The 24,131-nt window shown below is 40.3% G+C and overlaps 1 pseudogene; it reads left to right on the forward strand.

Annotated features, from left to right (window-relative positions):
* Window positions 1–5,885: 5,885 nt before the first annotated feature.
* On the forward strand, window positions 5,886–17,707 carry LOC131018314 (UDP-glycosyltransferase 86A2-like; annotated as a pseudogene).
* The last annotated feature ends 6,424 nt before the right edge of the window (window positions 17,708–24,131 follow it).

Here is a 24,131-nt window from a genome sequence, read left to right on the forward strand (position 1 = left end):
TGATGCTGCAATTTGTCTTCTTAATTGAGAGAGTGCCGAGTGTTTTAAAAAAAAAGGGAGAGAAAGCTTTGATGATTAAAAGAGTAGGAAAGTTTAACTTTAATAAAGAAAAAGAAGATGTTGAGTGGTGTGAATTATTGAGGAATATTAGAGAGAGAGGGAAACCGAGTGGTTAGGGATGGGGAGGATTTTCAGCCGGGTTTGGGCCGAAAATTTTGGGCTTTCTTATTTGGGCCTATTTTAATTTAATTGTTTGGGCCTTATTCAAAGAAAAACATGATAGACTTAATTTATCTAATTAATTTGGGCTTATATCTATTTAAATTATTTGAGCTCTTAATTATTAATTTAAATTGAGCTTGATTAATTTAATTATATATTGACCTTTAAATTAATTATTTAAATGGAGTTCTTTATTTCAAGTATTTATAAAGGGATTATAAAATAAAATATTTTGAGTTAAACTCTCATTTAAATTAATTCTTTTCAAAACGACTTATTAATATGGATTATTTGAAAAGGATTAAATTGTTTTATGTATGAGAAAGCATGATCTATGATGATATAATTTATCTATGTAATATTATAGGTTTTGTTTTTTTTAAATGACGGAATATTTGACTTGATGACATAAATAGAACGAGTTTTGATTAATGCGCATGTTGATGTTCGAATAAATAGTTTCGAACCTAAATGATAGTTATGTGATAATGTTTTGAGTTTAAGGTTTTGACGAGATAAGATTAATTCTTTCCAGTCCACATTAATTATTACTTGGACTCCTATTATTTATTAATAATGGGTCTCGAAATTATATTACTTGGGCTCCTACGATTTAATTGATTAAGTCCAATGAAATTTATTTATTTAACCCAATAAGAATTATTATTTTAGGCTTCTTTATTAATCCTAATTATTTTAATTAGTGATTAATATTAAAATTTACTAATTATTTTTAAGGGTGATGATGGGCTCACTTATTGGGCTTCATGATTTTATTATCTTGGGCCTCATGTGTTGGGCTCTAGAATTTAATTGATGTTGGGCCTAATATTATTAATGCACTGGGCTTCGAATTTATTCTTTTGGGCTCGAATTAAATTCCTTTTGGGCCTTGATTATTTTATTTTAATTGGGTCTTCATAATTATTCTATTAATTTTAATTAGAGAAGATTTTAAGACTTACTAATTATTAATTAGTAAGTGAATTAGATTATTTTAAAATGAGTAGATCATTAAAGATTAATAATCCGACCTCATAAGACGAGCTTTAATTCCTTAAATAGGATTTGCATCTCATAATTTAATTAAAGGAATATGAGTCATGCATAATCATTTCACGCATCCTCATTTATTGAGATTTTTCGAGAATTAGAATCTTATTTTATTTTCTCGGATTAAAGGTCAAGCACCAGAGTTAGAGCTAAACCGTGAGTCGGCTATTCAGGTAGGCTTTCTACGTATAAACTAAAATTATATATTAGAATTGTTAAGACTTTATGCTTATGAATTTAAATGATATTGTCAATGCCTAAATGCTTTATGTTTTATTATTAATTGCCTATCTGATGTTAATCGAATTCGGATTCTGGATGGGACCGCAAATCCCTTCGGAATTAGTGTACACCTTGTGATCGTGAGTCATCTAGCGGGTTGGCCGATCATAGTGTCCGTAGAGGGAGGCCTCCCTCTCGGCACGAGTTACTGATATGGTGATTAATGATATAAAATACCTGCGCGGGTTATTGATGAAAGAAATGATATTATGTTTGGTAAATACGAGTCTTTAAAGGAAAACCCTCGTATATTACTACTATTGAAAGGCTTGACAATAAAATATTATGCATGTATGTAAATTTCGGCAAGTGTCCACTAAGTACTTTTGTACTTAGCCCTGCATGTATTTTTAAATGTGCAGGTTGAGCGGTGATCGAGGATGTAGTGTGCAAGCGGAGCTTTGTCAAACTAGGATGAGTACCTCAGAGTAGAGTATATGTCTTCATACATATACTCAAATTATTATTCCGCTGCGAACACTGATTATGTTAAGATATTATGTCAAACAATATGTATTATTTAATAATGTACTAAAACTATTGAGTACCCCGTTTTGGGATAATATTATGTACGGTCCCCTTGTGGCCTTCATTGATATCTAGATATTTCGATTGATTTCCTTATACAAGTCGAGTCATCAAGAAACCGAATATGTCCCTTTCTTACTCCCGCTCCTAAATTCCCTCCCTTAGTCGCGGTTTCCCCGAATTTGCTATCCTTAGCAAGTGCGGTCGTGACAGAATGGTGTCAGAGCATTTCTTTTGCTCTGAGTACTACTCATTCTTTCTAAGTTGAGTCTAGATTAAGTAAGTAAATACACTTTGAACTAGTTGACAAAAGCTTGGCACTACATCTCGTCACGCTCAACGGAGGTTATGGTAAGTACTTTCAAGTTTTAATTAAGTTAATTTCTTGAAATGTATGAAGCATGAATAAGTATGACTATGGTATGAATCACAAGAACTTAGAACTGTTAAGTTATATATGCTCACTCTCACGACGGAACATAGAAGAGAACTTAGGGAGATGCCTTAACTTTTTCTTCATGTTACGATGACATCGACAATGACGGTCGAAATAGAGAAAGAAGAATCACACAAAGGGTCGCATGATGAAACCACGAGCATGAAGATTGAGCAGCATAACGAACGCTAATAGTACGTTGATGGCATGGGCATAACTTAAATATTCGAGTGTTTTTCTACGATGAGATCTCGAATTAGCTTGGCCTTTTGAACTTATTTTGTTGAAACTTTTAGTGCTCGTTGCTAGATTTAAGAAAATATCATCATCCCATAACAAGCCCTAAGTTCGGGAAACAACGACACTAGAACTATATGATAGTCGAATTGGTAATCTGTGATTAAGTATTAAGAACCTGTATGGCTTGTGTAAATGCTAGATTTAGATGATGAGGTGTTTTTGCACGTTATGGTTATTGAACCAAACTTGTTTTCCGATTTTAGATATTTAGAACCTTATCGCCTTAAGTTACTTGTCGTGTGCTACTTTTGACGATAGAATTTCCTTTGTTAGATGGCGAGAACTGTTTTCACCCGACGACGACCACTGCCCCCATGGGCTAGTCCAGAGGAGGTCGAGCGGTCCTACCGCACCTATGCTCCATGTCACGGGGATAACCTCGGACAGTTCCTCGCAGGTTTTCACAGACACTGGGTTGAGGCGAGTGCACATGGAGTATCAGGGTATGACGGTATCCAGAGGTTGATCTTACTGTTACCTTCCGAGTGGCAGGGATGGGCTAGACAGATTTCTACCCACTACATTTTTCGCCGAGAAGATTACCACGACCTCATGGGAGACTTCCCTAGCTTTATTGCGGAGCTTCAGATCTGTTTCACTTTGTGGGGCCGCGCCCCTCTAGGGCCCTACATCCTTCCGGGAGACTACGTACAGGTGGGAACGCCTTTGCCAGCGGAAGCACCCACTACTGCTCCCGAGCCCTCGATGGCCTTGCCCCGAGATCCTCCACCACGAGCCTCGGTTCTAGGGCGCCGTGGTAGGCACGATGATGAGGCAGGCCCTTCTCGTCCACGGGCTCGCTGGGATTTCCCATCGCCCCCTGACTCATCAGCCCAGGCTGCTACTCCTCCACCACCAATGATACCTACGGCAGAAGCAAGGCTTTCGACTGCCATGGCCAACGCTGACAGGGTCATGTCCAACCTGAGGGAGTTCATAGATAGGGGCAAAGCCCCTATGCAGGAGGATGATGGTACAGTACCGTATGGTACGATGAGGAGTACTCATCCCGAGCCCGTGCCAACTCCAGCCCTGATCAAGCCTCGTGCCACGGCCAGGATCAGCACCAGAGACGATCCGATCCGTGAGATTGCGGACGATATCTTCCGCTCAGCCCAGATCATGCAGGAGACAGGCGAGGGCCAGGGAGAGACTCCGTTGCCCAGCTGGGAGCCGGGCGAGGATGAGGAGGAGGACCCCGAGGAGGATCCAGAAGAGGACCCCCTGGCGTCACCGAGGAACAGTCGTACCGCGACTCAGAGTTCATAGATTTGATAGTTTTAGCTTGTGAATGTACTCCGGAAATAATAATTCGTTCCAATGACTATGATTTTATTTATGTTGTTTCTAGCTAGCATTAGTACGGAAATGTTGGTCTCTAGGACGTTCCGTGAATAAAAACCCTTTTGTGATTGCTTAACTAGTAAGCCAATACATCATAGGGAGTACTAGATAGACTTTACTTACATTTTGGGCTGACGATGTAAAAGCCCTCGATGAGGCAATATTCCATATATATATATGACCCTAGCATGGGCTTTCTACGACGATCTCGTGTATGTTTTATGTTTCTCTACGGGTTTTATTCTTCACGAGTCAGTTAAGAATGTAGTAACTTTGAATAATGTGACTTGTGTATGCAACGGTTCCTGTTAATATATTAGTTTTGGAGTTATGATAAGTTAAATTTAACAAACAGTTCTTTATTAATTGCCTTAGAGATTCCTGTATAGAATGTATTAAAAAGGGTGTTTGTAATTTGCAGAATGCCGCCTAAACGAGGTCGCCCCCCTAGGAGAAACGTTAACAATGATGGAAATCGCGATGAAATACCTGAAGGGCGACGAAACGACAGGGAACCTACCCCACCCCCTCCACCCCCTGCTAGAAGGACTGAAGAACTGTTTCTTCGACAGAATCCGCCCACATTTACTGGGACAGGCGACCCAGCCGAGGCCGAAGCTTGGATACGCGCCTTGGAGCGTATCTTCACTTTCCTACACTGCACGGAAGAGGAGCGACTCTCGTGTATGTCTTTCCAACTAGCCGGATCGGCTGACTTTTGGTGGGAAGCCCGCCGAAAGACTCTGACTCCCGAACAATGGGCAGCATACACTTGGGAAGACTTTAAGACGGGATTATATGATAAGTATATTCCCAAAAGCTACAGAAAGAAGAAGGAGGCTGAGTTCTATAGCCTGAAACAAGGGAAGAAGACGGTGACAGAGTATGACAGAGAGTTCTGCGATCTATCGCGTTATGCTCCGCAACAGGTGGATACTGATGAGAAAATGGCGGAGAAATTTTGTGCCGGTCTGAGGCACGAGATTCGGATGACTCTAGCTAGTCATGGTGGACTCTCATACACTGAGTCTTTGAACAGGGCACTGGACATCGAAGCTGCGATGCCAGTAGAAAGGTTGGCTCCATCACAGACCCCAGCGCCAGCCAACCCACCTGCACGCCCTCAGAACTTTAAAGGGAAGCGCAACTGGAACGACCATAGAGGAAATGAAAACCAGACTAACAAGAGGCCATGGCAAGAAAATGCGCCGTTTGGACAATATCAGCAACAAGGACAAGGGAAGCAACAGGGTCCAGCCCCAGATGGAGGCAGCCAAAGACAAAATGAAGTTCCCCTTTGTCCAAAATGCCACAAACCACATCGTGGTGTCTGTAAGGCTGGAACTGACAGTTGCTACACGTGTGGCCAGAAGGGCCACTACTCCTCACAATGCCCCAACAAACAGCAGGGTGCGGCAATCAGGGCCACTTATGCCCAGCCCCTGCAAGCAGTTCAAGGGCAACACCAGCCCCGCCAACAACAGCCATACCAGCAGCAATACCAATACCAGCCCCGCCAACAACAGCCATACCAGCAGCAATACCAACACAAGCACCAACAGCGCCAACAGCAACAGAGGCGGCAGCAACCATTGCCGCAGCAGGCGAGAGCCTTTGCTCTCACCCAAAACCAGCCCGAGAAAAACCAGGGAAACCTGGCAGGTATGGGCAAGCTTAAAGGTTTTTCCATAATGATTCTGTTCGATACTGGTGCCTCGCATTCTTTTATATCTGCCCCTTGCGTAGATACCTTAGAAATCGAATCAGAACGAGCTAAGTGTGCCTTAAGAATCACTACACCCTCAGGAGGAAGATCTACCACCACACATGTTTGCTCGAACGTAGAATTTGAAATAGGAGAACTTAAGATGGTAGCGAACAATCTTAATATTCTGCTCATGTGGGACGTAGATATAATCTTAGGAATGGACTGGCTAGCTGAGAATCACGCCACCATCCTTTGTAGTGAACGAAAAATTTCTATTCGACCACCTGGAAAGGAACCAACGGAATTTCACGGCATAGGTATGAAGAAAAGAGTACCAGTAATATCCGCATTACAAGCCAGAAAAGAGATGATGAAGGAAGGAAGCACAGCTTATCTCGTCTACCTAAACGGGGAAGCTAGTGAAGACAAGAAGGTGGAAGATGTGGCAATAGTACGAGACTTTCCAGAAGTTTTTCCTGAAATATTGCCAGGACTACCTCCAGACAGGCAACTAGATTTCACCATTGATCTAGAACCTGGATCTGCCCCAGTATCAAAGGCACCGTACAGGATGGCCCCAAAGGAACTACAAGAATTAAAGGTGCAACTACAGGAACTCTTGGACTTGGGTTTCATCAGACCCAGTGTCTCGCCTTGGGGAGCGCCTGTACTCTTTGTCAAGAAGAAAGATGGAACCATGAGGATGTGCATTGATTATCGAGAGTTGAACAAACTGACGCTTAAAAACAAATACCCTCTTCCAAGGATAGATGATTTGTTCGATCAACTCAAAGGAGCCAGTGTATTCTCAAAAATAGATTTAAGGTCTGGGTATCATCAACTGAAGATCAGACCAGAGGATATATCTAAGACCGCTTTCCGCACAAGATATGGTCACTATGAATTCGTTGTCATGCCATTTGGTCTAACCAATGCACCGGCAGTATTCATGGACCTCATGAATCGAGTTTTCCATCCATACTTAGACAAATTTGTCTTAGTATTTATAGATGATATCCTCATCTATTCTAAGAATGAACAAGAGCATGAAAATCATTTGAGAATCATCCTGGAGACATTAAAGACGGAGAAGTTGTTCGCCAAATTCAGCAAGTGCGAATTTTGGTTGAAAGAAGTAATGTTTCTAGGGCACATCGTATCAGCAGATGGAATCAAGGTGGACCCCGCCAAGGTGCAAGCAGTGCGCGAGTGGAAATCACCAACCACACCTAATGAAATCCGGAGTTTCTTAGGTTTGGCGGGATACTACCGGAGATTCATCGAAGGATTCTCTAAAATAGCGAGACCCATGACGCAATTACTTCGCAAAGGAATCAAGTATAAGTGGAACGAAGAGTGTGAAGCCAGCTTCCAAGAGCTGAAGAAGAAATTGACAACTGCACCAGTGCTAGCAGTTCCAGCAGCCGATAAAGAATACGTGATCTTCACGGACGCGTCCAAAAATGGGCTAGGTTGTGTGTTGATGCAAGAAGGAAAGGTCATTGCCTACGCCTCGCGACAACTAAGGCCACATGAATTGAACTACCCCACTCATGATCTGGAACTGGCAGCAATTGTGCATGCTTTGAAAATTTGGAGACACCATCTATACGGAGTTAGATGTGAAATCTTCACTGATCACAAAAGTCTTAAGTATTTTTTCGAGCAGAAAGATTTGAACATGAGACAGAGAAGATGGCTCGAGCTCGTGAAGGATTACGATTGCGGTATCAACTACCACCCGGGAAAAGCTAATGTAGTAGCTGATGCTTTAAGTCGTAAAACTCAATCCGAGTTAGGACTTCTTCTCACTCAAGAGGACACGCTTGTAAGGGATTTTGACAAATTGAAGATAGAAGTGGTTCAGCCACCGGCAACGACAAGAGCAATTATTGCAACTCTAGTAGCCGTCCCAGACCTCAGAGAAAGGATCGTCAGTGCCCAGAGAGCGGATGAAAGCTTGGAAAAAGTTCGTCTCAAGATCCGAACAGGCACGCCAGGAGGCTACCAAGAGGCAACGGATAACGCAATTCTTTTTGAAGGAAGATTGTGTGTTCCCCATAACGAGGAACTGAGAAACGAGATCATGAGTGAAGCTCATGACACGCCCTATACCGCTCATCCCGGGAGTACCAAAATGTACCAAGATCTAAAACAGAAGTTTTGGTGGGACGGGATGAAACGAGATATAGCCTCGTTTGTAGAGCGTTGCCTTGCATGCCAGCAAGTGAAAGCTTTACATCAACGACCATATGGGAAATTACAGCCATTGGAAATCCCAGAATGGAAGTGGGAGCACATAGCGATGGATTTCATGACGGGTCTACCCAAGACAAATAGGGGCAACACATCTATTTGGGTAATAGTAGACCGTCTTACAAAGAGCGCTCATTTTATACCGATTCCAATTACCCATGGATCGGAGAAACTAGCCCAACTGTACATTCGTGAGATTGTACGGCTACATGGAATACCAATATCCATTACTTCAGATAGAGATTAAAAATTTACTTCTAGATTTTGGATCAGTTTGCAGAAAGAGTTGGGAACAAGATTAAACTTTAGCACCGCCTTTCACCCTCAAACAGATGGACAATCAGAAAGGACAATTCAGACCCTTGAAGATATGTTGAGGACAGTGGTGCTAGACCGAGGAGGAAGTTGGGAATCAGTGCTGCCGTTAATCGAATTCGCCTACAACAATAGTTACCAGGCAACCATTGATATGGCACCTTATGAGGCGCTGTATGGAAGGAAGTGTAGGTCACCACTTTACTGGGATGAAGTGGGTGAAAGAAAAATCCTTGGGCCAGATGCAGTAAGCGAGATGATTGAGACCATCCGCCAGATTAGAGCAAGAATTAAAGAGGCCCAGGACAGACAGAAGTCTTATGCTGATACCCGACGAACTGAACTACAATTTAAGATTGGAGACAAGGTTTTCCTTAAAATATCACCCTCAAAAGGGATCGTTAGATTCGGTGTTAAGGGTAAGTTGAGACCCCGTTTTGTAGGACCTTATGAGATCCTTGAAAGAATAGGTCCCGTAGCGTATAGGTTGGCACTGCCACCTAGCATTGGAAACGTTCACAATGTGTTCCACGTGTCACAGCTGAGACGGTACGTGTTTGACCCCAAACACGTGATTCACCAAGATGAAATGATTCTTAACCCAGACTTGACGTACGAGGAAAAACCTGAAGCCATTTTGGACCGAAAGGTGCAAGAGTTAAGGAATAAATCGATCGCGTCAGTCAAAATACTGTGGAGACACCATGGACCGGAAGAAGCAACGTGGGAACTTGAGGACCAAATGAAAGAAAAATACCCAGAACTTTTCACATAGGTATGCAAATTTCGGGACGAAATTTCTTTTAAGGGGGATAGTATGTAACAACCCGCTCTTTTATTATATTTAAATCCAGGAATACGATAATTATTATTTCATCTTTCAGTAAATCAAACCCAGTAATTATTTATGATTTAAATCCAGCTTATGACACTGGATTATATTCTATTAAGCAGGATTATTATTTTATTACCAAGTCAGTAGCTTCGCGTAAATAAAACCGCGATGAGAATTATTGAGTAAGCCAATAATTATTTCAGATTCATAACTGACTTAGCGAAGTCATGTTATTTATTAATCACAATAGAATTATTTTTCTATTTTTTATTATTATTTCTTGAGTCATGAATTTATTCCGGTTTATGAAGAATTAAATCTAAGGATTTAATTTAGAATTTATTCTAACTAAGAAAGGAAGCAGATATCGAGTAGTTTCATAAACACGCGATATTAACAAAACCCGGTAGTTGGATTATATTTAAAAATAAAAAATGCAATACAATATTACAGATATAGAAATTCCAAGACAAGAATTACTGCTTCTGTTTATACTTCACTTTACAAACCCCTATTTTTCTATCTATCTACCAGTACTTAAAAAAAAAAAAAAGAATAGTGTATGTGTGTGAAGAAAATCTGCAGCTATCCCTTAAGCATGCTCAAGCATGCTCAGCCATCTATTGACATTTTTTTTTTTTTGACTCCAGCTCTAGCAGCATATCTGCAAAATTTTCACACCCGAACACCTTCATTTGGTTTCAGTTTTCAACAAACAAATCTAATCTCATTAATTCTTCAACCAAAATCTCAAGTATTCAACAGACAAATCTAATTTGTCAGCAGCAAATATAATCTCATTGAATTCTTCAACCACGCCTAAACTTAGCCGCACTATTCACTATATTTTTTTCACACTAGCAGCTTCAGTATTTACTCCCTATAAAAGGCATCCTCACTTACCTAAAATCCTTAGCAGCTGCAAAGAATTTTAGACGAAACAAGATCACCATATATAACTCAGCAACAACAACCAACAAACAAAACTTTCAAGGTATTCACTATCTCATTTGCACGCTTCGGTTTAATTAGGAATACAGAATGGTAGAGAACCTACATATGCATAAATGGACATAGCAAATATAGCAAACCATTCGTTTCTGTGATACATAATGAGCTATGATATGTTGTAAAAATAAGAATACAGAAAACCAAGTTTTCATTCCAAAATCAAGTCTTTATACAAAGTTGAATTTTCTGAAAATTATTCAAATTTACGAACCTATCGTGAGTGATAAAACGAGAGAGAAAGGATGGTGGATTGTCGGAGCTCTGCGACTCACCGGCTTCGGAACTCGGAGAAACGCTGGAAACGGCGGACTCCCCGGCTCGCCTTGGTGCTCCACGAGCAGTCAGCGGCAGCAGCTCCACGCGGCGGCCTCGCTGGCGACCGGAACGGCCAGGACGCGGGGAGGAGATGGCCGGAATCGAGCGAGAGAAAGAGAGATGTTGCAGCGTTCTTTCTTGATTGAGAGAGAGAGCCGAGCGGCTGTTGAGCGAGAGAGAAGAGTGAGCAAATTTACTTTAATAGATAGAGAGAGAGATGATGCTGCAATTTGTCTTCTTAATTGAGAGAGTGCCGAGTGTTTTAAAAAAAAAGGGAGAGAAAGCTTTGATGATTAAAAGAGTAGGAAAGTTTAACTTTAATAAAGAAAAAGAAGATGTTGAGTGGTGTGAATTATTGAGGAATATTAGAGAGAGAGGGAAACCGAGTGGTTAGGGATGGGGAGGATTTTCAGCCGGGTTTGGGCCGAAAATTTTGGGCTTTCTTATTTGGGCCTATTTTAATTTAATTGTTTGGGCCTTATTCAAAGAAAAACATGATAGACTTAATTTATCTAATTAATTTGGGCTTATATCTATTTAAATTATTTGAGCTCTTAATTATTAATTTAAATTGAGCTTGATTAATTTAATTATATATTGACCTTTAAATTAATTATTTAAATGGAGTTCTTTATTTCAAGTATTTATAAAGGGATTATAAAATAAAATATTTTGAGTTAAACTCTCATTTAAATTAATTCTTTTCAAAACGACTTATTAATATGGATTATTTGAAAAGGATTAAATTGTTTTATGTATGAGAAAGCATGATCTATGATGATATAATTTATCTATGTAATATTATAGGTTTTGTTTTTTTTAAATGACGGAATATTTGACTTGATGACATAAATAGAACGAGTTTTGATTAATGCGCATGTTGATGTTCGAATAAATAGTTTCGAACCTAAATGATAGTTATGTGATAATGTTTTGAGTTTAAGGTTTTGACGAGATAAGATTAATTCTTTCCAGTCCACATTAATTATTACTTGGACTCCTATTATTTATTAATAATGGGTCTCGAAATTATATTACTTGGGCTCCTACGATTTAATTGATTAAGTCCAATGAAATTTATTTATTTAACCCAATAAGAATTATTATTTTAGGCTTCTTTATTAATCCTAATTATTTTAATTAGTGATTAATATTAAAATTTACTAATTATTTTTAAGGGTGATGATGGGCTCACTTATTGGGCTTCATGATTTTATTACCTTGGGCCTCATGTGTTGGGCTCTAGAATTTAATTGATGTTGGGCCTAATATTATTAATGCACTGGGCTTCGAATTTATTCTTTTGGGCTCGAATTAAATTCCTTTTGGGCCTTGATTATTTTATTTTAATTGGGTCTTCATAATTATTCTATTAATTTTAATTAGAGAAGATTTTAAGACTTACTAATTATTAATTAGTAAGTGAATTAGATTATTTTAAAATGAGTAGATTATTAAAGATTAATAATCCGACCTCATAAGACGAGCTTTAATTCCTTAAATAGGATTAGCATCTCATAATTTAATTAAAGGAATATGAGTCATGCATAATCATTTCACGCATCCTCATTTATTGAGATTTTTCGAGAATTAGAATCTTATTTTATTTTCTCGGATTAAAGGTCAAGCACCAGAGTTAGAGCTAAACCGTGAGTCGGCTATTCAGGTAGGCTTTCTACGTATAAACTAAAATTATATATTAGAATTGTTAAGACTTTATGCTTATGAATTTAAATGATATTGTCAATGCCTAAATGCTTTATGTTTTATTATTAATTGCCTATCTGATGTTAATCGAATTCGGATTCTGGATGGGACCGCAAATCCCTTCGGAATTAGTGTACACCTTGTGATCGTGAGTCATCTAGCGGGTTGGCCGATCATAGTGTCCGTAGAGGGAGGCCTCCCTCTCGGCACGAGTTACTGATATGGTGATTAATGATATAAAATACCTGCGCGGGTTATTGATGAAAGAAATGATATTATGTTTGGTAAATACGAGTCTTTAAAGGAAAACCCTCGTATATTACTACTATTGAAAGGCTTGACAATAAAATATTATGCATGTATGTAAATTTCGGCAAGTGTCCACTAAGTACTTTTGTACTTAGCCCTGCATGTATTTTTAAATGTGCAGGTTGAGCGGTGATCGAGGATGTAGTGTGCAAGCGGAGCTTTGTCAAACTAGGATGAGTACCTCAGAGTAGAGTATATGTCTTCATACATATACTCAAATTATTATTCCGCTGCGAACACTGATTATGTTAAGATATTATGTCAAACAATATGTATTATTTAATAATGTACTAAAACTATTGAGTACCCCGTTTTGGGATAATATTATGTACGGTCCCCTTGTGGCCTTCATTGATATCTAGATATTTCGATTGATTTCCTTATACAAGTCGAGTCATCAAGAAACCGAATATGTCCCTTTCTTACTCCCGCTCCTAAATTCCCTCCCTTAGTCGCGGTTTCCCCGAATTTGCTATCCTTAGCAAGTGCGGTCGTGACAATTTCGATCGAGTACAAAGGCGAGATTTATTTCACAACTAGAATATTCCGATGAGGAAGGAAGAATCACAACTTTATTCGACCGCGTTAGACGAGAATTAGCTAAATCTATTAACGAGGATTAATAGTAGAATTCCCCGAGTATCGTTCGGAAATATTAGTTCATGCATACAAGATTCATGCATAGTTAAATTACGCTTTCTCAGTAGTTGAGAATTTTCCTCGAGCCAATGTCTTATTTTATATTCTCGTGATAAAGGTCAAGCGCGAGAGTAAGAACTACTCAAGGAGTCACAATACCTTAGCAAAACTTTGCTATCAGGTGGGCAATTTCTTACGCGTAAAATAAAATGCTATTAAAGAACTATGCAAGTGTTATGCTTTATTATGCTTAAATGAGTTAAGCTTCATTATGCTTTACGCTAAATGATTTACGCTATGCTATTTACGCTTACTTACGCCTTATGTGAATTCCGCTTTGTTACGCTTGAATGATTTACGCTAATAAGTTAATGCCTATTATGATGCTTGCGTCTGTTGGGGGAGGCCTCCCTCAACAATACGATGCCGTGTCCGCTGAGGAGGGCCTTCCTCACGGCGCGATGCCCGTGTCCGCTGAGGGAGGCCTCCCTCGCGGCGCGATGCCAGTGTTTCAGCGTCCGTTGAGGGAGGCCACCCTCCACGGTACGATACTAGCGTCTATTGGGGGAGGCCTCCCTCAATAGTACGATGCCGTGACGGCTGAGGGAGCCCCCCCTCACGGCGCGATGCCCGTGTTCGTTGGGGAAGGCCTTCCTCACGACACGATGCTTATTAAAATGAAAGTTGATGATGAAGAATGCACTCACGTTTGTTATGGTTTTGGAAATGTATAGTGAACAAAGGATTTGAAATAAAACCTTGCCTCTTATGCGATGTTGTGGTTTGTTAATGATGTTATGATTATGCTTTAGTTTTGGCAACTGCCCACTAAGTACTCTTGTACTTAGCCCCTCGTATGTTTATGATTGTGCAGGTTGAGCTGTGATGGGCGATGAAGTATTGCTAAGTGGGCTTTTGTCGAACTTAAAGTAGGCTCAGAAAGGATATATGTCTTCATACATGTATCTCAGTTATGCCTTCCGCTGCAAACACTGATTATATTTTAGTCAAGCCTCTAACTATGCCTTTTTCCTTTCAAGTAATATTTCACGCGTATTCAAGTTCTTTGAGTATTATTTTTATGCACCCCTTTCTAAACTCACTTCTTAATCTCCCTTCTCTGGTCATGGTTTCCCGGCTTAATTATCCTTAATTAAGTCCGGTCATGACAGAATGGTATCAGAGCAGTTCGTTTGCTCTGAGCCTAAGAGTTTATTTAAGCTAAACTTAGAATGGATCACTAAAGTGTCTAGAATTCAATCGACAAAGCTCAGCACTTCATCGCATCACACTCAACGAAGCAGAATGATAAGCTCTTCCAAGTTTTGAGTTGATGTTTACGAAAAGTGGGAATTATCGTAATAGAAAAGTGTGTAACTGTCAATAGCTATGTTATGTTGTTATTGAATGGAATGATTTACGCAAGCAAGATTAAGTTATGAAATCACCACTACGACAGAACATAGAAGCAAACATAGAAGAAATTCGACTGTATCCTTTGATGGCTATAGTGAAGGCAGTGATACGTATAGAATAATTTTTAAGCTCATGATTTTATAGCCGCTATAAATCTCCATGACTTATGCCGAAGTATCCAATTTAGATGATGTGACATTATATGCTTAAGAAATTTTTTATATGACTCATAGATTCGGGATGCTAAGGACCTTTAAAGCTTACTACATCAATGTTGTCATTGGAGTCATGACTTGTTTACAAGTTACAATAAGTTGACCTTTACAAGAATTCTTTTGAAGTTTGTATTAGATTATGCTAGAGTGTACTAATTGACACATCCCTGCTATCAGAATGCCGCCTAAGAGGTGTCGCCCTGTGAGAAACAATAACAATCGCAGAAATCATGCTATACCAGAAGAACCACAAGATGCTCGAGAACATAACCCACCCCCTCCGCCCCCAACTAGGAGAGTCGAAGAACTCTTTTTAAGGCAGAACCCACCTACGTTTGACGGAATGAGTAAACCGGCTGAAGCTGAGATTTGGGTGCGTGTAATGGAACGCATCTTCAACTTCCTACGTTGTACTAATGAGGAGCGCCTATCTTGCATCTCGTTCCAACTAACAGGATCGGCTGACTTCTGGTGGGAAGCACGACGAAAAATTATAACACCTGAACAATGGGCAATTTATACTTGTGAAGATTTTATGACATGATTATATGATAAATATATTCCGAAAAGCTATAGGAAGAAGAAAGAAGCTGAGTTATACGAGTTGAAGCAAGGAAAGAAATCTGTGGTTGAATACGACAAGGAATCACTACAAAAAAAACGCTAATAGACAACGGTCAGAATCCGTTGTCTATTACAAAATCAACTGTTGTAAATGAGAGTATTGTCTATTGAGGGGCGGTCATAGACAACGGGTTCTACACCATTGTCTATTCTCTGATAGACAACGGTTTCAAGACCGTGGTCTATTCTCTGATAGACAACAGTATAGAAACCGTTGTCTATTCTCTCATAGACAACGTCTTGGCGTCTGTTGTCTATTCTGAGATAGACAACATGAGAAAACCCGTTGTCTATTCTCTGATAGACAACGACTGATCATCCGTTGTCTATTCTCTTATATACAACAAGTTCTTGACCGTTGTCTATTCTATATTACAGCTTTTATTTTGTATTTATATTTAAAATTTCCTGTTTTTTCAATTTATATTTCAGAAAATCTAAAGACGTAATATGAAAAATTTTGTGCAGGTCTGCGGTACGAAATTAGGATGGCTCTAGCAAGCCACGGAGGACTCTCATACACGGAGTCTCTGAACAGGGCGCTTGACATTGAAGTTGCGATGCCGTCGGACAAGTCAGCCTTACCATTTATCTCGACGCCAAACGACCCACCAGCAACCTCACATACTCTCAAAGGGAAGCGCAAGTGGGACAACGATGAAGACAATATCAATCAGACTAATAAGAGAGTGTGGCAAGAAAATGAACGGGCCGAACAGTATGTTCAACCAATAAAATGATCGGGAAGCGCAAGTAATATGTTTTTGAAACATTGCCTATCTTTATATCAGTAATTACTTTTTCGCATAACAATAATTTTGTGTACGGCCCGGCCCATAAAAGTAACCCATGACCCACTTCAGCCCCAACCCGACCCGTCTTTTCTATACACTTGGTCTCACACGGAGGAGACCAACTCTTTAAATTTAACTAAGATATATGTACTCCCTCTGTCCCTTAAACATCTTCATCTTCTTTCTATTTTGGTCCGTCCCCAAAACATCTTCCTAATCTATTTTTAGAAATAATTGCACTCACTATTACTACTACAATCTTCACATTTTGTGTGACTCATTCTCCATTCATCTAATACACAACTAACTAACTTTTATTAAAACCCGTGCCACCCTTCCTTATGGAGATGTTTGGGGGACGGAGGGAGTATTTCTTTTTCAAAACAATTTAATTACAATAGGGTTGTAGTTAAAACTATGTGATTTGGTGAACGACAAATTATTATACAACTAATTAATTTAATATTTTGGAGCAACAGATGATGTGGAGGAGGAAATAAAGTACGCTCCAGGAGTTGAGTCGATAAATACCAAGGATTTAATGCACTACCTAAAAGAATCCCAATTTGGAAGTGTAGCTACCAGAATGATGCGCTTGGTCTTTGAGCAAGCCAAGATGGCTGATTTGTTCTGCAAAACACTGTGGAAGAGCTTGAACCTCAAACGCTATCAGCTCTCCACAAATACCTACCAAACTACGCCATCGGCCCCCTTAACTTCTCCAAAAACCTTCCAACAAACACCGTCACCACGAGTCTTTGGTTGGAGTCAGACTGCACCGATTGGCTCAAATCCAAACCTCCTGCTTCGGTGCTGTATGTCTCGTTCGGGAGCTTCTTGCACACCAATAAGCAAGTGCTCGAGGAATTGGCGTACGGGCTCGTTCTTAGTGAAGTGGATTTCGTATGGGTGATTCGACGAGGTATTCTCGGCCATGGGGAAACCAGTCTGTTGCCCACCGACTTCCAGGATGCCGTTCGAGAGAGAGGGCTGATCCTTGCATGGTGCGATCAGATTAAGGTTCTGTCCAATCCCGCCGTTGGGGGCTTCTTGACGCACTGTGGATGGAACTCGACTCTGGAGAGCATGTGGAGTGGCGTTCCCATGATTTGCTATCCCTTTGAGCATGATCAACCATGTAATAGGAAACTAGTCGTTGATGATTGGGAGATTGGGGTCAATCTTTGTGAGGATTATGGATCTCTTGATAGGGAACAAGTGGCCCACAAGATTAAGAGCTTTATGAATGAAGGTGTTTCGGGCAAGAATGCAGGTAGAGTGAGGCAGGTGATGCAGAATGCGGTGGAAATTGATGGCTCTTCCGAAAGAAACTTTGACCGCTTTGTAAAGGATTTGGAGGCAAAGATTCATGCCCAAAATTAATGTTTTTTGGTTTCAGTTAGAGCATCTCCAATGCATGACACTCAGAAGTGGCGCCAATTGGTGGTATCCTCACCTTAGCATCTGTTGGAAGAAATGCACAGATGGCCAAGCATGATATTTATGCAGATTATCCTAATAAGGTTCCACCTCATCAACCTATGCCACATTACATGTTGAGTGGCGTTCAAAGTCATTTGACTGGAGCTCGTGAGAACAAAGTGTGAACAAGTTTTCTGTTACATAGTTTTGTTTGTTTATGATTGTACTTCTGCTGCTCATTATGAGAGTGCAGTATTTGTCCGTTGTAGAGTGAGCTCTAGGGTTTAGGAGATTATCTAGAATCCTCTGTAGCTTACTATATATGCTAGGTTGCTCTGTATTATCCTTTGTGTTTTTGAGATTAAGAAATGCATCTGCTCTTTTACATTATGTCTGCTTCTTCCCTTAGTTTATTGTTTTCTATCATGGTATCAGAGCAGGTTGTCTAGGACCTGTCTCTATCCCTCTTTTTCTTTCTTCCTTTGACTTGTCTTTATCATGGCAGATCAAACCAATTTCATTCCTATCATACCACAAAACAACCAGATCTCCGTGAAGCTTAATGAGAATAATTTTCTCATCTGGAAACAGCAGATAATGGCTAATGTAAGAGGTCTAGGCCTTGAAAAATTTTTTGTGAGAGAACCACCTTTTGCAACTATCACTCGTGAAGATGGAGAAATTTTACCAAACTCTGAGTATATCAGCTGGATCTGACAGGACCAGCTTCTCTTAGCTTGGATTCAGTCCTCCTTGACTGAAAGCACCATGATTCTTGTTGTAGGCCTCACTACAAGCAAGGAGATCTGGGAGGCTCTTCTCCTCAACTACTCAAATCAGTCCAAAACCATGGCTAGTGTTTCTCAATTTGCTCATGATAATAAGGTTTTTTTTTTAATTTCACCCCCACTTTTGTCTTGTTAAGGACCAGGAAACCAAAGCACCTCTTCTCAAGGGCACTCTTAGAGATGGCTTATATCAGTTCACTCTGCAAAAATCATCCTCAGTTTCTCCTTCTTCAATCAAGAGCATTGCTGCTCATTCTGCTGGACCTGCTGCCTGCCCTCCTCTTCCCACGGCCTTTACTTCTTCTTTTTCTAGTAATAGTTGCTCTACTGTAGATTCTCTTGATATTTGGCATAGGAGATTAGGCCATTGTGCTTTAGATATTATCAAAAAGGCACTACAACATTGTAATATATCTTTTCCATCAACGCCAATATCAAGCTTTTGTCATTCCTGTTCTGTCTCAAAAATTCATAGACTTCCTTTTGCTCACTCTACTGCTGTTTATAATGAACCATTTGCCCTCGTTCATAGTGATCTTTGGGGTCCTTCCCCTGTTCTTTCTTCCAATGGGTTTCACTATTATGTCTCTTTCATTGATCATTACAGTCGATTCACATGGTTATACTTGTTAAAACAAAAGTCTGAAGTGAACCTTGTTTTTCAGAAATTTAAAACAATGGTTGAAACCCAATTTTCTCACAAAATCAAAATTCTTCAGACTGACTGGGGAGGTGAGTATAGAGGCTTGAGTACTTTCCTCCAGAACACCGGTATCTTACATCGTATCTCATGCCCCTATACTCCTCAGCAAAATGGCTTAGCTGAGAGAAAGCACAGACATGTGGTTGAAATGGGGCTTTCTCTTTTAGCTCAAGCCAATCTCCCCACCAAGTTTTGGGATGATGCTTTTGTTTCCTCTGTTTTCATCATAAATAGGACTCCCACTAAACTTTTACACTTCATCTCTCCCTATGAGAAACTTTTTCACAAAAAACCAGATTACTCCTTACTTAAAGTTTTTGGTTGTCTGTGCTAACCTTATCTAAGGCCCACTAACACTCATAAGCTTCAATATAGGTCCTCACCTGGTACTTTTTTGGGATACAATAATAATCATAAAGGGTATAAAGTTCTACTTCCCATTGGGAAGATAGTTATTAGTAGGGATGTCATATTTAATGAGTTTGTGTTTCCTTTTTCTTCTTCCTCATCGCTTACTTCTGTCTCTGATCAGCCCTCTCCTCAGTTTCCTGTTCTCCCTGTTCTTCATCCACCACCTATTCTCCCTGATTTCACTCCTCCTCATACTCCTTCTCATCTTTCAGCTGATAACTCTCCCTCCCCAAATCCTCACACTGCCACACCTTCATCTTCATCTTCATCTTCATCTTCCAATAATATTCCTCCATCTCCACACAATTCTTCTGAACACCACTATAGTGATAATAGCAATGAAGAACCTGTTATCAATGATAATCCTGTTGTTTCTCATCCTATGGTCACTAGATCTAAGGTTGGAATTTTTAAGCCAAAACTTCCCCAAGCTTATGCTGCTGACGCTAATTTTGATTATCTCTATGTTGAGCCTAAGAATCACACCGAGGCCATGAAAGTTTCTGTCTGGATGAAGGCCATGGGCCTTGAAATTTTTGCTTTGATAAAGAAGGGCACTTGGGTTTTCTGCCCCCTGCCTCCTGGTAAGCATGCCATTGGCTGCAAGTGGGTATTCAAGATTAAGCGTCAGGCTGATAGATCTATCTCAAGCTACAAGGCTCGTCTTGTTGCTCAAGGATTTTCACAAGAATCGGGGTTTGATTTCAATGAAACATTCAGTCCTGTAGTGAAGCCTGCTACCATTCGACTTATCCTTTCTTTAGCTGTCAATTTTGATTGGTCAATCAAGCACATGGATGTTGATAATGCTTTCTTGAATGGTGAATTGACAGAAGAAATTTATATGCGGCCTCCACCTGGTTTTGAGCCTCCATCCACTAGTTCTGCTCCTATTGTCTGCAAGTTGAACAAGGCTATATATGGTTTGAAACAAGCCAGCAGATCTTGGTTCCTCAAGATTCGTTCTGTCTTGCTTTCTCTTGGTTTTTCACGATCCAGAGCTGATACTTCTCTTTTCTTTCGACAGCAAGGAGCTTCTGTGATTTATCTTCTAATCTACGTTGATGACATGCTTATAACCGGTTCTTGCTCTGCCACTATTCAGCAGGTTATTCATCAACTCAATACAAATTTTTCCTTGAAAGATTTAGGCGAGGTTCATCATTTTCTGGGTATAGAAATCAACCAAACCCCCACTGGTCTTCATCTTAGCCAAGGGGGCTATATCTCTGATCTCCTTCACAAAGTGCAAATGCAAGAGGCCAAAGGGTGTCCTCCTTGAAGGGTTGTATACTGAAAGCAAGACTTTATGCTTGTATACATTGATTCCTTAGTTCACTGTGATTCTTCTATCTGAAATATTGTTATTGCATAATCCTATTATAGTCCAATTTATCTCATACTATAGATTATATGGTGTGTTGTAGATCACAGAAGATCATATAATCGGAAAAAGTTGAGATATAAATTGAGTTCACAATCGAGGCAACTATGGACGAGTTGCTGGTTTAGATTGTAGCATAAATGGATAAATAGTTTGTCTTGGCTATTTATTTATGCTAGTACCTTCGTGTATTGAACAGGATCACAGTGAGATGAATTCTTATATTCTGACTAATTAAGAATCAAGATCTCGGCGACTTAAATAATCTTAACCTTAGTTGGATTAATCGGTGTAAATAATATATTGACTATTGCTTTGATTTATCATGGGTGAGAGTTCTCTTGAAGCTCAATATACTCGATATTTTGGGTGATAGCAATTATTATTCGACATGCGATTATATTGCAATAAGGAACCGTGTCCTGCTAATAACAGGATGATAATATCCTCTCGAGGAACTTAATAAGTTTATCGTATTAAACCCTGCAGGTGGAATTAGTTCCGATACGATAATAAGTTTAAGTGGTAGCACTCGAGATGTCGTTTATAATTAAACGACTAATTAATTAATTAATTGATCGTCAGAGGAATTAATTAATTAATGGATATTGGATATCTTAAACACGGGGATTAATTAAGTCTAATACTAGCCCCGACTCACCTAAAGAATAAAGAGGTAATTCAGTATTAATTTTCTAGTGGAATAAATTAATACTTGTGTCTCGATTTTATTCTGGGCTGAATAGGAAAATCGAGCACTGGGAGGCCAAACTTTATTCAAGCTAGTAGATCCCCGCTTGGCCCAATAAAGGCTTAACTCCATATGGGGCGTCCGTCCATCTATTTCTCACTTAAGCCTTTGGGCTTTGTTTTAGTTTAATTAGATTATGGGCTTATTATTTAGGGTTTTAATACCCAGTATAAATAATAGGTACAGCCCTAATTCTAATTCACTTGACATTACGTGAGGTAAAATAGAGAGAAATCTGTGAGAACACAGAAAAGTGAGGCGGCGCGTTTCCCTAGGAAAAGGAGAGGACTTGAAGATCGTTGCCACCCAACGTCAAGTCTTGCCGTGGGAACAAGTTGGAAGATCAACACTGGAGTCGATCATTGCCGGATTTGCAAGTAAGATTCCATCCTCTTGCTATAGGCACATGGTTTTTGTATGTATTCGTTTGATATCCGAAATGGATCACGGGCACGTGAATCATATGTCAAAATGTGGTTCCTTCAATTGGTATCAGAGCCAGGTTCCAGAATTTCGGCTCTATCGGATAAATGAATAGTAAAACCATTAAGTTTTTTTTGTTTTTCCTGTTGCTTGTTCTTCGTGGCTTGTTGATTCGTGGGATACGTCGGTTTGACGTTGTAATTGTTTTTCCACCACGAGAAAATCCGTGGTTAGATTAGAATTTCAATTGTAATTGTTGTTGTTCGGATGTAATCTGTAATCTGGAAATTCAACACGGACAATGATACTGTGCACGAAGAACGAAGACTGCTGGAGCTATCTGTCCAGATTCCGGCGAGCCTCTGCCCGAAGGAAAACAGACTCCTGCTTGCTCGACCGCCGTGGAGGGGCAGCGGTTCTGCCGGAAATTGTAGCCTGGTTCTGCAACAGCGGGGCGGCGGAGCTTCACTTGACAGGGTGCTGGGCGGCGATTTTAATCGCGCCTCCTTCTCGTGTGCGTGCTGGTGACTGGCGTGAAGGCGGAGGTCGCAAGCAGATCTGGTCAGACGGCGAGATGGACGCCAGCCTGCGCTCGATGGCGTCGAGGGCTGGAGTTGCTCCGGCAACCTCTGCCTGCTCGACTGCCGTGTCTAGCGCAGCGGGGCTCTGGCGGCGTTTCACGGCGGAAATCGCAAGCTGATGAGCAGGGTTTGGGCTGGCGGCCGAGAGCTGGAGATTGCAGGTGGCCGGGCTGGTGGCCGGGAGCCGACTGCGCGTCGGGAACAAGATGTGCAGCGCCTCTCTGCGGCGCGAAACCCTAGGTGCGGCGCAGAAACCGAGAAATGACAATAGGGGCTGAAAACCCTAATTTTGACTGGGTCAAACGCGGGTCAGAGGGTCAGCGGATCCGGGTTTGGGCTGCTGAACGGGCCTGGGCGGCTGGGCCTCGGCTTTTGGGCCCAAGTGCTGGGCTGGAGGTGTTTTCCAGCCTATTTTGTGGCTGTTTTGGGCTGTATTTGCCCATTTTTTTTTTTTAATTTCTTTTCTATTGTTTTATTGTAATAGATTAGAAATGGGATTCCACGGATGGGCCACGAAGAATTTTAATTCCTTAATTGTTCTTAGCATGCCGTGGTTTTTTTATCACCGTTAAGGTGTTTTAAGCATGATTTTATTTGCTTTATGTGAATTTAAATGCGCATAGAATATCATGCTAGGTTCTATCACGTTTTCACTAAGCACGTTTTAATTTCAAGCGAGCATGTTTTATTACATGTGTTCTAGAAATGCATGCTTAGGTTTTCCGTGTCAACGTGATTTAACCTGTAAACCTTTTGAAGTAAAAGACTAAGCGGAAAATTCAATTTTTTAAATAAAATTGATATAGACCTCCACAGTTGGTTTAAGACAAAGTAAATTAATAATTGGTGTAAACGTCCACACGAACGTGGCTTGCACTCGTTATTAATTTGCAGCTTTTGTCGGTTAAACTTCTAAATTAAAAATATTTTAATCTTGTGAATAAGTGGGAGTTTTGCATGTAAACGTTCACACTATCGTGACTTGCATGTACTAATTTCTACGAGTTATTCTGGAAAGGATTAAAAATTAATTATTTTAACCTTGAGAATAGTGGGAGCTTCTTGTGTAAACGTCCACACGAACGTGGCTTGCACGGGTTAGTTTTCATGGATTATTCTAGGAGGGGTTAAAATAAAAGATAGTCATAAAGTTGACTAAATTGTGGTCATTGCTTAGACGTTAATTTCAAGTACAACTCCCCAACGGAGTCCCTTCTTGAAATTGCGTGGTCTAGTTAAGGTCCGTTAATTGGTCCCATTTTGTCATAAGGATAAGTTGACAATGGAATGAGACCAAAGACTGGGTGTCTGGTCAAACGAAGAGCGCGTAAACGTCCACACGAACGTGGCTTGCGTGTA

Source organism: Salvia miltiorrhiza, chromosome 3 (assembly GCF_028751815.1).
Source record: "Salvia miltiorrhiza cultivar Shanhuang (shh) chromosome 3, IMPLAD_Smil_shh, whole genome shotgun sequence".
Lineage (NCBI taxonomy): Eukaryota > Viridiplantae > Streptophyta > Magnoliopsida > Lamiales > Lamiaceae > Salvia > Salvia miltiorrhiza.